The following is an 18,042-nucleotide window of genomic DNA, read 5'->3' on the forward strand; positions in this document are numbered from 1 at the left end:
CTTACAGATGAGATTTTTTTTACAATGGAGCAACATTTTAACAACCAAAATGACCGTATTTATGCTCAAAGCTCTAAGAAAGCTTCCCAGTTAGTCGACGGAGTGCAACGTGGGCACTATCCGACTTCAGTGATGGTTTGGTTGTGTATTAGCTATGAAGGAGGAAGGATAATCTAAACATCAATACAAGCGTATCAATATACCATTCTTGAGAAGCTGGTGAAGCCCCTGAACCACACCATGTTCAATAACCAAGAATGTTATTTCCAGCAAGACCGGCGCCGGGTCATAAAGCTCGGTCTACACAGTCTTGGTTCGAAACAAACGTTTCGAACTTCATCAGAGGTGTCTGGCTGTCGTATATCCCAGATAATGATTCATGGTCAGTTTTAGAGAGTACGGCTTGCTCTTAACGCAATGATAATTTGGAGTCCCTAAAGGAATTGAAAGTGAAGACTTTTTCCATGGAAAGGGCGCGTGCTTCTATTGATAACTAGCCTCAACATTTAAAGGACTGTATTGCAGCCAATGGAGACCACTTCGAATAAGCTTTTTATATTTATAATTGTTTTATATTTATGTATTAAACTAACACATTGTAAAAGCAATAAATGTTATTTGCAATAGATTTTTTTATTTCATTATTTATGGCAAGATTAGGTATATAAGAGCTTGTATAAGACAGTGCTGGGAGGAAATATTTATATTAAAGTTCAGTTACATACATTTTTGCTTACTTAAATTACATAAGCATTACTAGGACAGCATGAGACTACAATGACATTAGCACCTTACAAGGTAGGCGCTCGTTATCTAACAGCGAAGGCAATCGAGTATCGCCTAGATCTAGGACCGAACCATAAATTGTTTCTAGAATATTAATAAAACTGCGTATTTTGTATTTAGAACCCTATTTGGACAGTGACATCAGTGGAGTAGCATTTAGGTATTTTTGAAAAACTTCTTTAGGCGCGACTTGGGGGTAACTCAGATTTTTTTTCTGACAGAAGTAACGCTCAGCACAAAAGTCAATTGAAAGAATTTTTAAGCCGTTATAATTTAATGGTTTTAGAAAATATTTCAAAGTGCCCATACTTTTTAAAAATCTCCAAGTGTTTTTATTGTTTATCAAGAACCTGATAATGACCTGTAGAAAGTGTAAGTGTTTATATTCTGATGAATAATAATATCAAAATATAACATTATATCATTCTTTGTAAAATATATAAAATCTCACTTGATAAAATAATATTAATACAGACATTTTTTTATTTTTGGTAGAGAAAATGCCAACTTTGCTCAAAAGATGAAGTTATATCGTCAGTTTTTCCGAGAAAAAAAATAGCAAAAAATCTAACAATGCTTCCAGCTCTTCAGTAATACGTGAGTACTTAGTTGGTAACACGGCTTTATTTAATGTAATATATTAATGCATCTGTTAATTATTCCTAAAGTTAATTATTGTTAAGTTTTACTTCAACCGCGCGTAAAAACTACACGCACACACTTTTTTTAAGCCCAGACCAAAAAGAGTGTTGTTATAAGTTTTTACGTTTGTCAGTCTCCCTATTTTCTGATCAAGATCTGTTTAGTCGGAGGTTTTTGACGTTTTTAATCAAAAATTACACTCATTTATTTCAGAGAGGCCCACAATATCTTTACGGTAATTGATTTTATATGATTTACTTATAAATATAAGAGAGCCCCGACGTGTAGCCGAGTTTCTCTGCTGAACACACTTGGCATCTGATGACCACTGGAGTTAAAAATGAGCTCATATTTCCTAAGCCAGTGTTCTGTAATAAACAGCTTTATAATTGGCAATATTTAAAGTATATAAATGGATTTAGTATGTTAGCCTTAAGAGATTGACATATGCCATCACGAACTTCTCTGTACAACTGTATAAGATACACAATTCCACTATTCATTATTTTATTATATCTTAAAGGGCTTAGACAGTGTTTTCGTTGAATCTCCCAGACGTCTTTTGTTTTTCCGACATCTCAAACAAATATCGTTAATGTATACAAAAATATCTACAAAACCTAAAAAAAATATATACTTAAACCTTCCTCAAGAATCACGCTATGTATTGGTGGAAACAACATGACTACCGGTGCAGTAGTTTTTGAGTTTATCGCGAACAGACAGACGCGGCGGAGGTCTTTGTTTTATAATATGTAGTGCTTCTCGAGTAAGTCATTGAACGACATTCGCATTGCAAAATGGATATCTAAGAGATACTTTAAATAAATTCAATAATATATATATAAAATTAAGATTTAATATCATAGCAATAGACACAAAAGACATATATTTCAAATTTGTCTAAACACTTTTTATTGCATCGAAACTAAGCTGTTCAATATTCATCATTGACTTCTCATGGATGAATACCAAATTATGTGGAAATCTCCAATTCATGATTTATTAATAAATATACAAACTTTTTCTTCTTATTGCTACAGCAGACTGTATAACAAAGCAAAAAAAATATGTGTAATTCACACGTGGTAGTGAAACCTTCACAAAGTTTGCCTTCAAGATATTGAGACGAATTTAAAATTTCGAGAAGAGGATAATTGTCGATTTTAGTAGTGATACAAAGTTTGATAATTATTTTACATTTTTTTTTGTTCTGTCTGAATAAATCTGTATATGTAATATTATATATCTCAGAGCTTACATATTTGATAAATGGGAGGAAATCAAGAGGTGGCAACTAAATTATTAATAAAATATTTTTTCATATATCTTTGAAATACTGTGTCAATTGCTGTTTTCGATCTTGTTGTTGATACAGTGCGACTGCTGTACATTTTAAAATTAAATTTCGCGTCCAAAAACTCAATCAACGGAATCGCTGTATCCGAAACAAAATTTACATTGAACCTCTAAACTGCACATGAAGTCCTGATACATGTTGCTAGGATGACACGTGATTTCAACCGCTATGAAAGATATTACTATAACCGCTGCTATATTTATGTCCTCCTGGTGTCTATGTCGTAGTGCGCATGACGTCAGAATATATTATTATCACTTCTTCAACTATGATCGCCTGGTACCAAAACAAAATACTGCATAATGCTTAAAATAAATATTAAAATATATTTGATGAAAAATAATAATTAACTTGTAGTATTTATCTCATTCTCTCGCCGGCTGAATCCTCCATTTACCTGATTGTGTCTCTATCGTCTCGCTTTTTCGTTTCATCGGGTTTCAAACCACAACGATTCTAAAGAAGTTTCACTTCAAAAAATATTAGTTGTCGTCACAAGACAAAATAAGAAGACGACAACGAACAAGACGTTCTTGTCATTCATCCTGGAAATCACTAACCAAGAATATCAGACCCTCAACCTATTATTTCACGTGTGATTTCAACGACAATAACAGGTAAAAATGGACGAACATGGACCTTGACTCATTTGAGCATAGCTTTCATTTATTTTACAACAACGAAATCACCAAAAAGGGTGTGTGCGTGTAAATTTTACTCGCGATTGAAGTATAACTTTATAATAATAATATAATCCTGTAGATGAAGCCACAACCTGAGAGTTGAACAAAGCAAACAGAATTTTATAACGAGGCGGTACTCGAACGGTTAGCTCAGTTGGTTAGAGCACCGGCACGGAACGCCGGAGGTCGGGTTCGAGTACCGCATCGTTCATAAAATGTTGTTTTTCAATTTTATTTGTGTATTAATCCTAGAAGTGAGGGTTACCACTTTAAAAACAACATATTGTTTAACTTTATAATAATTAACTTTATTCCGATAGTAGATTTATTAATATATATATTTAGTTAAAATTATTCATAAATAGTTGAAAGATAAGAAGAATTAATTTATATCTATCAATAAATATATACATTGGTGTAAGGCTCATTACATTATTTTTAATAAAAGCCGTGTTTCCAAACCCTAAACCCTCACATTATTCCTGGGGAGCTAAGAGCATTGTTAGATTCGCTATTTCGCGTTAGCTATTTTTTTTCTCGCAAACGCAGACGTTATAACCCTATCGTTTGTTCAGGGTTGGCATTTTCTCTGCCTAGAATTAAAAAAAAACATGTGTTTCACACGTGGTAGAAGTGAAACGAGTCTAGCCCGGCGTTCGTAAATTTTGGTTACAAATTTAATTTAATTAATCCCAGAAGTGAGGAATATCACTTAAAAAAAATATTATAATTTTATAATTAATTGTAATGTTATATTGACATTCATTAAAAAATAAACACTAACGTTTTTTAGAGGTCAAGTAATAATTATAAGGTTCTTGTTTTTTCCTTTATTAATTGATGAAAGAGACACATGTTCCTGGGACTCTGCCATTTCAATAAACTGATTATTATTTTCATTTTATATTCTATATATATAAACTTCATCAATACCACTTTCACATATTAAAGTTTTCACTCATTAAATAAAATAATTGGAAATACGAACGGAAGGAAGGAAGGAGAGATTATTTACACAAGTCAATTTAAATTTGTTATAGATTAAGACCGAATATGGCTGTACGGGCTCGAACCCTTTGCCTGTGCACTAATGGACTAAGAAACCAAAAAAAAATTAACAAATATATCAAACGTCCGAAAATTTCTCAAAACTTTTATTTATTATAAAAGTAATAATAAATAAACAAATACACTTGGAGATTTTCAAAAATTATTACTGAGCAATTTAAAACATATTTTTACAACCGCTAAAATATAACGGTTTAATAAAATTGTTCAACTGGCTTTAAGTACTGAGCGTTATTTCAAAAATAAGTTTTACTTCAAAAATATTTTCGAGTTCCTCACCATTGACATAGCACATACACTGACAGCTGAAACACAGTTTACACTAGTTTAGCTGTCTTTGCTCCCTGTATTGTATGTAAATAATCTATACTTAATATATAAAGCTGCAGTGTTTGTTTGTTTGTTTGAACGCGCTAATCTCTGGTACAAAATGATGTACAGGCTATAATATAGGCAATATTTTATTACTTATAAAACTATCGCGTGAATTATACTTTATATGGCAAAACAACGTCTGCCGGGTCAGCTAGTTAATAATATAATTTAGAAACATTAATAACTTGCGCATAATCTTGCCGTCTTGCACTGGTACGGTCACTATGTTGAAATTAGCACTCTCTGAGGGCACAGAACCACCAATAAAAGCGCGTTGCTTTTCTAAAAGACCGGCAACGCTCCTGTGCTTCCTCTGGTGTTGCAGGAGAATGTGTGCAACGGTGATCATTTACCTTCACGGTTGAGCTCCAAAAAAATCTCTTATTTGAGCCGACTTTACCCGAACGAGCGTCAAATAGCTGACCGTGCCAGCTCACTTTCAATTCCCACAAAAAAAAAACTTAAGGCGACACTAAATGCCAGCGACCTTGAGCGATATGAGTTAACGGCTGCCGGCCCGCCATCTATGTAACAAAGCCAATAATTTCAAAATTCTTGCGTGGAAAACAGTTTATATGCTTACAATCCTCGTTATTCACTACTAATCCGAATAAATGAACCTACACATAAAAGTACAAGCTAGAAGAATAACTTTTCTTAGAGAAGTACCAAAAAAAGCGTCACGCCATGCCAAAAAACTTGTTTAACTTCAAAGAAATGTGGTAGTTCAAAAAGGGTCGGCAGTGTTAACTTTAACCAACAGCAAGCATTAGCAACCTACAAATAAGACTTAAGGATATGTGTAACAGGATTAAGTAGTGTAGCTCGAAATGCTATACTTTCACCACAAAACTTGTCTAAAAACACCATGTTTGCGAGTTTTCTGCTTACTCTTCGCCTTACTGCGGCTAACTCTAATAATGTTTTACATCAACATAAGTATCTCAAATCATTTACTAATGAAAACAAGTGCACTAACTGATAGTATGACCTCAAGTCCACGCTGTGTCCGTGATAAGAACGACCGTGTGATAAAAGATATTGCCGTTTCACAATCCGGACCTCGTTATTAAAATCAACTAATTTAATTGCGACTTTTATTTCTTTTTCATGGTTTTATTACGTAACATATAAACTTAATTCATTAAATATTATGAAGCTTCCATTTATTTTTTCGTTTATATTCGGCAAAGAACACTAGGTTCGTTTAGGAGGAAAAAATGTTTAATATAAAAGTGTTCTTATGAAAGTAATACAGGGTGGACCAAAAGTCCGTTAACATTTGAATCGGTTGCCGTGTCTAGCAGCGGCGGCGGGGGGGGGGGGGGGATTACTCATTGCAAGAGTGGCCAATGGGAATTTAGAGCAATGGCGTCGTTCAGCGGTAGTCAACGTGCGTTTTGTGTACGCGAGTACTATCGAAACAACGATTCTGCGACCTTAGCCCAACGAAAGTTTTGCAATCATTGCAAGATACGACACAAAAATTTAGCTCCATCAGGTGTGTTTATTAAAAAATAGGTGCTCAAGTTTGAGAAGACGGGTTCAACAATGGATTTACCTCGATCTGTCGAGGGACCCCGAAAACGTGGAGCGAGTAAAATCGTCTGTTCGTGACCAACCTGGACTTTCAACTCGAGAGCGGTCTGCTGTCCTTAACGTGCCAAGAACATCATTAAACCGCAGTCTCAAGAAAGATTTAAGTCTACATCCCTATAAAATCCAAATGGTGCAGGAATTAAGGCCTCAGGACCATGCCACTAGGTTGCAGTTTGCGAACGAAATGGTAAAGCGATTCACCAGTTTTACAAACATTTTTTTCTCAGGTGACGCACACTTCCACCTAAATGGGCATGTTAATAGACAAAATTGTCGTTATTGGAGTGACACTAATCCGAAATTAAAGCATCAAAAACCCCTGCATTCACCCAAAGTCACAGTATGGGCTGCTTTATCAGCAAGAGGCATTATTGGTCCATACTTTTTTGAAGACTTTTGGGGGACGTGCGGTTACAGTGAATTCCGAGCGATATATCACCATGTTACAAAACATTTTCGCTCCCCCGCTGCAAGATTTTGTTGGTTTTAATCAGCGCTCATGGTTTCAGCAAGATGGAGCCACTTGTCATTCATGACTTGTTAAGGGCAGCTCGAGACATTTTTGGCCCAAATGTGATATCGAAAAGAGGGGCCGCCTGGCCGCCTCGTAGCCCGGATCTATGACCAATGGATTTTTTTCTTTGGGGATATCTTAAGGCTAAAGTTTACGACACCAACCCAGTAACTCTTGACGAATTAAAGGATCGTATTCGCACAGAAATCCAAAACATCTCAACAGAAACATGTAAAGCTGTTATCGAAAATTTCGATGATGCGATTATTAAGAAAAAAATTTCCCTTTTGTTTACTATCGAAAACAATTTTGATCTACTGTAATTAGTTTTTTTTTAATCATCATTCCAATTATAAACGGACTTTTGGTCCACCCTGTACCATCGAATCTGCACATGTAACCAGAGAGTATACATAGAAAGGCAGGCAGTTGGCTCACCAAGGATTCTTGTGCTGATGAAGTAACAAAAACGAAGAGTATAGAAGAGAAGAGTATACTAGGACTCACTGAGCACAAATTCAAGAAATATATGAAAGCATCTTTGGCAAAGAAAGCTTACTAAATAAGGTTGGTATGGTTCTTGTCTGCGCAGGCCACCTAACATTGTATAATGAGATGGGCTGGAAGTTCCTTATCTCCCCGTATCAAAATATCAAGAACTTACACTTCTTTGGCGTAGCAAAACAACAATCCTTAAAAAAGTAACTCCTCGTGCTATTTTATGTTTGTAGAAAGAACAATATAGTAAATAAGAAGGTATTTAATACAATCAATGAAAGTATTATTATACCGCAAAATTTAGCTAAATAACGATTACTTAAATATCATTAAATATTTTCATACAATTAGAAAGAAATTATATTTTATTTTACAACTTAATAGCTATACATATATTGAAGTTTATTTAATGCTCGTCCATTGGTTGTGATTTAGTACCTATACACTAGCTGACCCGACAGATGCTGTTTTGTCAATATAAATCATGCAAATATTCGGGAATAATGTAGTCTGCGTCATCGGAAATGTGTAATCAAAGTTAATGAGATAAAAATTAAACAACAAACATATTTCTAAATGATTTGTAATATGTGGCATTAAAAATTATATCTGAGGATTAATAAAGTTTTTTTTTTATGGAATAGGAGGACAGACGAGCGTACGGGTCACCTGGTGTTAAGTGATCACCGCCGCCCACATTCTCTTGCAACACCAGAGGAATCACAAGAGCGTTGCCGGCCTTTAAGGAAGGTGTACGCGCTTTTTTTGAAGGTACCCATGTCGTATCGTCCCAGAAACACCGCACAAGGAAGCTCATTCCACAGCGTTGTAGTACGCGGAAGAAAGCTCCTTGAAAACCGCACTGTGGAGGACCGCCACACATCCAGATGTTTGTGTAAACAACCTTTACATTACCGCAATATAAATGCCAATTCTTTAAAGTATTATAAAGGATAAAGTATACGATCCTTAAACGATAGACATATACCATCGCGGACTCTTCTGTAGACCTATATAAGACACATAATTCCACCATACATTATTTTGTTATATCACGAAGGGTTTATACAGCGTTTTCGTTAAAAGCTTCCAGACGGCTTATTTTCCGACACCTCCAACAAATACAGTTAATGTATACAATAACTTAACAAACTATATTTATGAAAATATTTTTTTTATGAAAATAAGAGACGAGACGAGCAGGACGTTGAGCTGATGGTAATTGACACATCCTGCCCATTACAATGCAGTGCCGCTCAGGATTATTGAAAGACCCAAAAATTCTGAGCGGCACTACAATTGCGTTCGTCACCTTGAGACATAAGATGTTAAATCACATTTACCCGGTAATTTCACTAGCTACGGTGTCCTTCAGACCTAAAACACAGTAATGCTTACACATTACTGCTTCACGGTAGAAATAGGCACCGTTGTGGTACCTATAATCTAGCCGGCATCCGGTGTAAAGGAGCCCCCCACTGGTGGGATATACTTAAACCTTCCTCAAGAACTACGCTATCCATTAATGAAATTTACATTAAAATCGGTGCAGTATTTTTTAAGTTTATCGTGAACGGAGAGACAGACAGACGCGGCGGAAGACTTTGTTTAATAAATGTGAGTGATAAGAGGTACAAGAGGCTTATGTTAGCTTAAGTATGATACAAATGGTCTAGTTGACCATCTAACGTTAGGGTGTCCAATATGGGTGCGGTGTGAGCGGGCATCGTAAAAATTCACTCTGACAGCCTGGCGAAATTCTCTAAGAAAAATAATAGTATAAAAAAAATGTAAAAAACACATTTTGGTTGAAAAGATAATAATTGAAATTTAAAGTGAACATCAATTCCTGCCTTATCGACCAAAGATGAAAAAATTATATAAAGTAACAAAAATCTTATTCTGCAAATTGTAAAATGGAATAATTTTATCAAATTAATTTATTGCCATCGGTCCTCGATAAAATAACGAAGTTTGAACAAAATCTGGCCGTTTGGTTTGAGTCAAATTCGCGCCCAAATGAGTCGGTTACAAACAAACATACATAAACGTGAAGCTATTAAAAAGCGTGTAAAAAGCGATTCACTCGTGAAACGTCCAGTCATTGATAGATTGACAGATGACGCCATTTATAATCTTGTAAAAAAAGAAGATAGCTGAAATCCACTACGTTATAAGAAACTGTTTGCTTTCAAACTTAGCCGGATTATACTTCGTAGCCAATCGCGATACTGTAGTTACTACTATTTCAAACTTATGTCAAATGACAGCACACGTAATACTAAGCTACTTTTCAATTTTTACCTAGGCAGACCCGCCTGTTATTACGTAGTATTTAGTATTTACATCCTCTATGCACTCTGAAAATTTTTTATCTAACATCAGTCTCGTGCCAGATTTTGGCGCGACAACACGTCCTGAGGATGCCTTGTGTAGAGGCGAAACACGTGACGAATTGTTTAAAGACAAATATTGGAGGAATTAACACTAAAGAAAACTCAAATCATTTATATAATTATGGATTTCCGCAAAGTAACGCCTACTTCAATAAATTTTCTTAAATCGGCAGGTATAGCCGAACAGGCGAAATATTTCATTCTTCTCTCAGTCTCGTGCCAGATTTTGGCGAGACAACACGTCCTGAGGGTGCCTCGTGTACTGGCGAAACACGTGTCGAATTGTTTAAAGACAAATACTGGCGGAATTAACACTAAAGAAAACTCAAATCATTTATATAATTATGGATTTCCGCAAAGTAACGCCTACTTCAATATTTTTTTTTTACCTAACGTGCCAAAAGAAGTACTGGAAAAACTGGCATTAAAACAAATAACCCATAGATGTATAGCTACGTATAAACTATTATGCTTAAAATTGCATAGCTAACAATAGACAATGTTGTTGTTGTGTGACAATCATTGAAGTTCAATGTATAGAACGTCTATACATAGAACGTCATTGGTCACATGAAAATAATATTGATACTTGACTGAATCACGACTACATCAAATATATCTACGTACACGTGAGCTATTAAAATAAATAAAACACGTTTTAATTAATACGAATTATTGCTTTTTACCTTGCAGATAAACTAACAATCAAGGAAGGTGTTGCTCAACTTTAACTATAATGTTTTTTTTTTAATAAAACACTTATTAAAGGATTACAACGCGAGTATGTTTTAACATTAGATTTTGCATAAAAAAACGGTTACAATAACAGGCGTTTTAGTAGTTTAAAAAGTGGTGGTTTACTTAAGGCGAAGGGTAAGCAGAAAACACGCAAACAAGGCATTTTTAGACAAGTTTATTAGTGAAATTACACCATTTGGAGTTATGAACACTATTTTATCATATAACGCATACCCTTAAGGCTTATTTATAAGTTTCTAATGTTTGCTGTTGGTTATAAGTTAACACTCTAGAGCTATTTTGAACTACCACTTTTCATTGCAGTAAAACAAGTTTTTTCTCGGCATGACGCATTTGTTTAGTACTATTCTCAGAAAAGGTATTTATATAGCTTGTCCTTTTTTTTGTGTAGGTACATTTATTCAGATTAGTAATCAATAATGAAAATTGTAAGCATATAAACTGTTTGCGCCTGTTAAAATATTACGATTTCCACGCAAGAATTTTGAAAATGTTGGCTTTGTTACATAGATGCCGGCCGGCAGCCATGTTACTCATATCGCTCAAGGTCGCGAGTATTTAGTGTCGCCTTAAATGTGTCACACACGCTTTAAAAAAAACCATTTCAAACACTTCTTACACAATAAACAAATATATGAAATTATTTTTTACCAATTGAGCAAATACGTGTCCGTTTATTTATCCAAATACCCTCATATTCTAATCACAATAATCAACTGATTGAAATATTGAGAAATAAAATCATAAACAAAAATTAGTTAACAGAAGACCTATACTTATTATTATTATGGTCTTACGTATGATATTAGTATTATATATTGCTTGTAGTTTTGTATGTCAAAAATTAAATGAAAATCTACTTAGTCGATTTTAAAAGTTCTTAAAATCTAATTACGTATTAATCCAGTGTCCTAATGTTTGTTTCCTGTGAACTCCGGTTTCATCCTATTTCCTACATATACTATAATTTCATCCTATTTACTACAATAGAGTCCCACCGGCGTAGGCTAACTACAATTCCATCTTCCGGTACGTGGTCGCTATTCGAGGTCTTTACTGCCCCAACGGCCATCTGTCCGTCGAACTATGTGCCCTGCCCACTGCCACTTCCGTTTCGCAATCATTTGGGCTATTTCCGTGACTTTGGTTCTCCTACGGATCTCCTCATTTCAGATTCGCAGGGAAACGAGTATAGCCCTCTCCATTGCCCTCTGAGCGACCATGAGCTTTCTCTTAAGACCCATAGTTAGTGACCACGTCTGCGTACAGTAAGTCACACTCAACACACATTGGTTGAAAACCTTCGTCTTCTATTTATTTATACTGTCGGTTTGATAACTCTGGTGTTACAAGATAATCGGGGCTGCGGTGATGAGAAGGTGACCTAATATATTTTATAACCGTTTGTCTTCCTCTTCCAAAAAATTGGACTACATTGATTTATTGAAAGCCTTATATACCAGTAAGGATTGTTGTGTTATTTAAATTACTTGTAATATTTTTTTAAATGTAAATAAGGGACGAGACGAACAGGAGCAGCTGATGGTAATTGAGACGCCCTGCCCATTACAATGCAGTGCCGCTCAAGATTATTGAAAGACCCAAAAATTCTGAGCGGCACTACAACTGCTCTCGTCACCTTGAGAGATAAGATGTCAAGTCTCATTTGCCTAGTAATTTCACTAGCTACGGCGCCCTTCAGACCGTAACACAGTAATGTTTACACATTACTGCTTGACGGCAGAAATAGGCGCCGTTGTGGTACCCATAATCTAGCCGGCATCCTGTGCTAAGGAGCCTCCCACTGAATATTTGTATCGATATTGGTAGTTTATTTATCAATAATAAAATATTATATGGATTTAAGTATCAAACATAGATGATCGAAAGAAATAGCCTGTAGCCTTGCAGATACGGTTTTATATAAGTCGTAACGCCTAACAAGACAAGCTAAGGCGTAGCGTATCACAATACTAATTCGATCACATCACATTGCATATGTCACCCTTTAAAACGAAGCGTTACAACATAGTAGAAGAACTCTATTCCTTTGTGGCAAAGATTAAACTCAATAAAAGAAAGGATTCGTGTGATCGTTCCTGATATAACTCCTTTTTGTCATCTTATATTTTATTGCAGTGAAAATAGCAATACAATGTGTTTTGGGCTGAAGGGCGTCGTAGGCCGTACCTAGTGAAATTACAGGGCAAATGAGACTTGACATCTTATGTCTCAAGGTGACGAGCGTAGTTGTAGTGCCACTCAGAATTTTTGGGTTTCTCAATAATCTTGAGTGGCCTTGCAGTGAGCAGAGCGTATCAGTTACCATCAGCTAAACATCCTGCTCGTCTCGTCCCTTATTTTCATTAAAAAAAACACTGCGGCTTATGACATAGCCGGACAGACAGAAGGACGGACGGAAATCCTGGTAATAAATTCCCTTTTGCTATGAAACTCTAAAAATAAAAACAAATTTAAACTTACTTGTTATTATAAAACACCATTTAAAATCGACTCACATAAAGTCACGCCTTAACACTTAATAATATTTAACTATTTACAAACAATTGAATAATGATAAACTTTATCGGAACAACTCACAGCAGCCACAGAACAGTGTAGTCACAACAGTGCTCACCATTCGATACTGTACGCACTACGAGTGCTAATATGATTTAAGGTCATACCTCACTAGATCAACTCGCTCGAACCGTGCGGTTAAGGCCGCTATCCAGAAATCGCCAAAATAGCGCACAATTGAAACCATTTCTTGACAGTTTATATAAAGCTCACATTTTTCCCAATTTATATATCTACAGAATATGAGAAGAAAATTCATTTTTTTTACATTTTTTATAGACAGGACGAAAAAAAATCACCAAAGTACCCCTAACTTTTACAATTGTACGAAAATTTATTAATTGTACACCAATACTATTTAACATGACATAGTTTTGTAACTATTGTTAAGAAAATTGTATAATGTTGAAATTTCATGATGAAAATTCTTCTAATTCGCAATTAAAACTATGGCGTTCTTGTGCCAGACAGCTAAATTAGCTCCGGTCGATTCCTCAAGGCCATCGGCTTGGTCCAAAGCCTTAATGTTATTTAGATGAAGTTATACGCTCACTGAAAGCCGACTACCATATTCAATCGTAATCCGAAATAGGTGATTCAAGATGTATTTTTTAATCCGTTTTTTGCATTTAACGTGATGATCGCTTGAGTTTAGCTGATTTATGGGATGAAGAATCCGTATTGAAAGTGTACGTATTTCAACTATGTATCATCGCCATATTGCCTCTAAAGGCGTTCACCCGAGTAGTATGCATAATAAGTTTATGTTTGTTCCTGTTGTTAAGATTATGGTTATGACAATTTCATATTGAAAATAAAATTACATATAGAGAAAATCGAGCTCTTTCGTTACGAAATACAAAAAAATAATATACAAAAATTTCTTGGCTCCTTGTTAGAATATGTTGATTAAATAATAATAAATTGTGGCCATATTTGTCTTTTTAATGGCGGCTACCTTTAATCTACTTGACCAAAAGGGACACCAATAAAATACCTAGAGCCAATCGCTGACAGACTCGATAATGAATGGACAACAAGCTAGGAAGCGGCTCGGGTAGAGTGCTGAGCTGCCCTAATGGGCTTAATTATTGTAATTAAAAATTATTATATTTTGACAACAGTTTCGTTCGTCGCTCACGTGCGACCAAGACAATTCAAGGTGATCGCGAGAGCTGTGACGGTAGTCTGCCTTGCGAGCAGCAGGTCGATGATTCGACGTATAAGGTCGGCAACGATTTGGTGTTGCAAGGGAGAACTAGCGAACGCATATGTCATAAATATATATATATCATACACCATCAGTTCATCTTCCAAATTCCATAAAGAACTTAATGAAATTGAAGAAAAGTAGATTGTCGATAACGTCTTATTCATATTATAGTCCTCAATACGTGTTATTGATTTCTTAATTTGATTTGAATATTTTGAGCAGTGAACTAATGCGATAGTATACGTCTGAAAGATATATACGAACGCCGATTACGTACACTCTGCGTACGATTATCACAAGCAGCTCATATTAAATATCTGGTAACCTACCCCCTTTCCCCAGAGAAAAGTGACAGCAACGCTTCATAAATCGCTGAAGACCTGTTATATCAGGGAGCTAGAATTTAATCTAAATGCCGTCAACATCCACATGGCGACAACAAAGCGAGCCTTTCTCTTTTTGACCAAAGCTTTCATACCCTCTCTGGCTGAAATGTTGTACCCGGGGCTGGTCAGTGGATATATCAGGGGAGATGTCTACTCTTGACGCTTGAATATCCTGAAAGGAAAGGATCTATCCATTCTCTGGCTGGGTTAAGACTTTAATGACCATCCGCGAATCTACCTATGCCTGTATAGGTTCCATAGTCGTTATTGGACCTTACTTCCAGTAGATCATACACCGTTGACCCTCCTTTGGGGTCGTTGGACCACTGCCTATGTGCACTATGGTCGGTACACTTAAATGAGATGCGGATTTTTTTTTCATCGTAGCTGTGAAGGTAGATTCTTTTTCGCTGGACATCAGATGTCACTGCTGACTCACCAACAACAAACAACAAACAATATTGTGACTAGTCACTTCTCTAGAGCCACCGTCTGCGTTTTTATAAGTCGCAAATTCGGCCTCACATAATAAACCCATTAGTTTTGTTTTTTTACAACTGGAAGTAATTGATTTTATATCATTTACAACACATTATTATAATTTTAAGTCATATGGTGACAACGACAAGAAACATTATTATTAGAATTCAACAATTAACCATGATAATAATATCAAGATTGTAATTTGTACGATATAATATCTTTAAAATACGATATTTAACCAGATTTACGGATAATCGATGTTCGATAAGAACCGCGCATAAGTTACACTACACTTGCTTTTTTATAAAATAAACAACAGACTAGCTGGCCGTTTTTCAAAATCAAATTCATATTTTTTAATTCAAAATAGTATTGTCGCGTAGCAACCCTGACCCACTCTCGTGTCAGTATTAAACATCACATAATGAACGTCAAAAACTACCACCCATTCGAAAATTTATACCACAGACCTGACAAGATCGGGCGCAAGTAACTCAACATATTATATACTTTTACTATTTACCGAAGTATTTTTATGGAAGTGAGGACAAACAAGGGTACGGAACGCCTGCTGTTAAGTGATCACCGTCACCTAGATTCTCTTGCAAAAATCATCATCATATCAGTCGGAAGACGCTCACCGCTGCACAAAGGCCTCCCCCAAAGATCTCCATGACGATCGTTCCTACGCTGCCCTCATCCAACCTATTCCGGCAAAATGGACCAGATCATCATTCCATCTTGCTTACCAACACTGCGTCTTCCGGTACGTGGTCGCCATTCGAGGACTTTGCTGTTCCAACTTTTTCTCTTGCAATACCAGAGGAATTAATAATATAATATGAAAAAAAATCAGATGCTTGTGGATCTATAAGATTAAAAATTGTAATCTATTCTATTGCAATCTATGTAATTTTTGAATAAGTACTTTTGTACAAGAAACATTTTTTTTTAATTTACGTCGCAGTTGTTTTGCAATTAGCCAATTGCTGCTGTCTACGAAATACAGACCCACGACACATCATCGAGTCACAAGGCCATTGCCGATCTTATAAGCGTCACACAAAGTCATATTAGCTCCTGCGTGACGTCAGCAGGCCAACGTCAGCTTGCTTACGGTACTTTTGATTGGTCATTTTTGAAGTTTATTTTTGTTTTCACACAGTTGTCACAACGGCGCCTTTTTCTGCCGTGAAGCAGTAATATGTAAGCATTACTGTGTTTCGGTCTGAAGGGTGCCGTAGCTAGTGAAATTACTGGGCAAATGAAACTTAACATATTATGCGTCAAGGTGACGAGCGTAATTACTGTAGTGTCGCTCAGATGTTTTGGGCTTTTCAAGAATCCTGAGCGGCCCTGCAATGTAATGGGCAGGGCGTATCAATTATCATCGTCCTGCTCGTTTCGTCTCTTATTATTGTAAAAAAAATTGTCAGTATGAAGTCACTAAGATGGGAGCCAATCCCATTACGAACGCGCGGGGTTAATACGGAATACTCGGTGCGGTGCGGTATATATATATATATATTGTTATTAGAATTATGTTTTTACTAATTTCATTTGTTCCTTAATAACAACGTAGGTGAGTTTTGATGTACGACAAAAAGTGCTAAATTTACTTATACTGAATATGGTCCAAATAACAAATAAATTAGATATTCCTAATTTTTTTGTTCAATATAATTATAATTATCATTTTATATTAACCAAAATGTATAACAATGATTTAAGTTTCCGTTGCTGTAATATAAGGTCAACTATTATCATAGAACATTAATTATTTCAAGCGAATGAGTGATAATAGAATGACTTCTCAAATATAAAATAAGACAAGACGGTTGCGGCAGATCTCGTAGAACATTCGTCAAATTTGAGACGTTTTGAGAAAAGGAAAAGTCCGAAGCACCTGAAATCGGCCAGCATGTATATAGGAATAGGTTTGTAAGGATAGAAGCAAGTGGCATTCTGTTGTCTCTGCCTACCCTGACGGGATTAAGGCGTGAGTGAGTGTGCGTGTGTGTGTATTTTGCAAAAATGTGCGTTTTTACTCAAAAAGTAATAATTTATTATTGATATTTTTATGACAATAAGGGACTCATCACGTTGAGACATAAGATTAGGTCTCATTTGCCCAGTTATTTCACTAGCTACGGCGCCCTTAAGACCGAAACACAATAAGGCTTACACATTACGGCTTCAAGGCAGAAATAGGCGCCGTTGTGGTACCCATAACCTAGCCGGCATCCTGTGCAAAGGAGCCTCCCACCGGTAGTCTATGGAGGTACCTTTTATATATTAAACAAAAATCCTGACTAGTAGTAGATAGTAAAATAGTAATATCCAGTACAGCTAAATTAGGTGTGGACGATCCTGTCAACGAGAACTTTTTCAAACATGTTTTAAATAAATAAATGACATCAAAAACGTTATAAAACCATGGTTCAACTGTTTATCGTGATTGTTTTCATATATCTAAGCATTTTTTTAGATACCTACCCCAATTTTAAAACTAATTATTAAAAAAAAAATTACAAACCTGTTGTTTTGGAACTAAATAGAGTAACTGACACTGTATACCAGATAGTCACGGCCTAACACTGAATAATAATTGTTAAAACTATTTATGACCAAAGATTCGATTAGTTATCACACGACCACTTATATTATTAGTCACAGAACAATGTTAGCGTACGCGTAACA

General features: G+C 35.7%; 1 protein-coding gene across 2 annotated transcripts in view; it reads right to left on the minus strand.

Annotated features, from left to right (window-relative positions):
• Window positions 1–18,042, minus strand: part of LOC126967581 (clavesin-1-like) — a 50,576-nt gene extending 32,534 nt beyond the window's left edge. Inside the window, exon 1 of one of the 2 annotated variants that reach the window (XM_050812115.1) lies at window positions 17,879–18,042. The gene's annotated coding sequence lies outside the window, so the exon portion shown is untranslated. Of the gene's footprint in view, window positions 1–13,164; window positions 13,300–17,878 lie in introns of those variants that run through there. The other variant, XM_050812116.1, reaches the window with a different exon arrangement.

Source organism: Leptidea sinapis, chromosome 13 (assembly GCF_905404315.1).
Source record: "Leptidea sinapis chromosome 13, ilLepSina1.1, whole genome shotgun sequence".
Lineage (NCBI taxonomy): Eukaryota > Metazoa > Arthropoda > Insecta > Lepidoptera > Pieridae > Leptidea > Leptidea sinapis.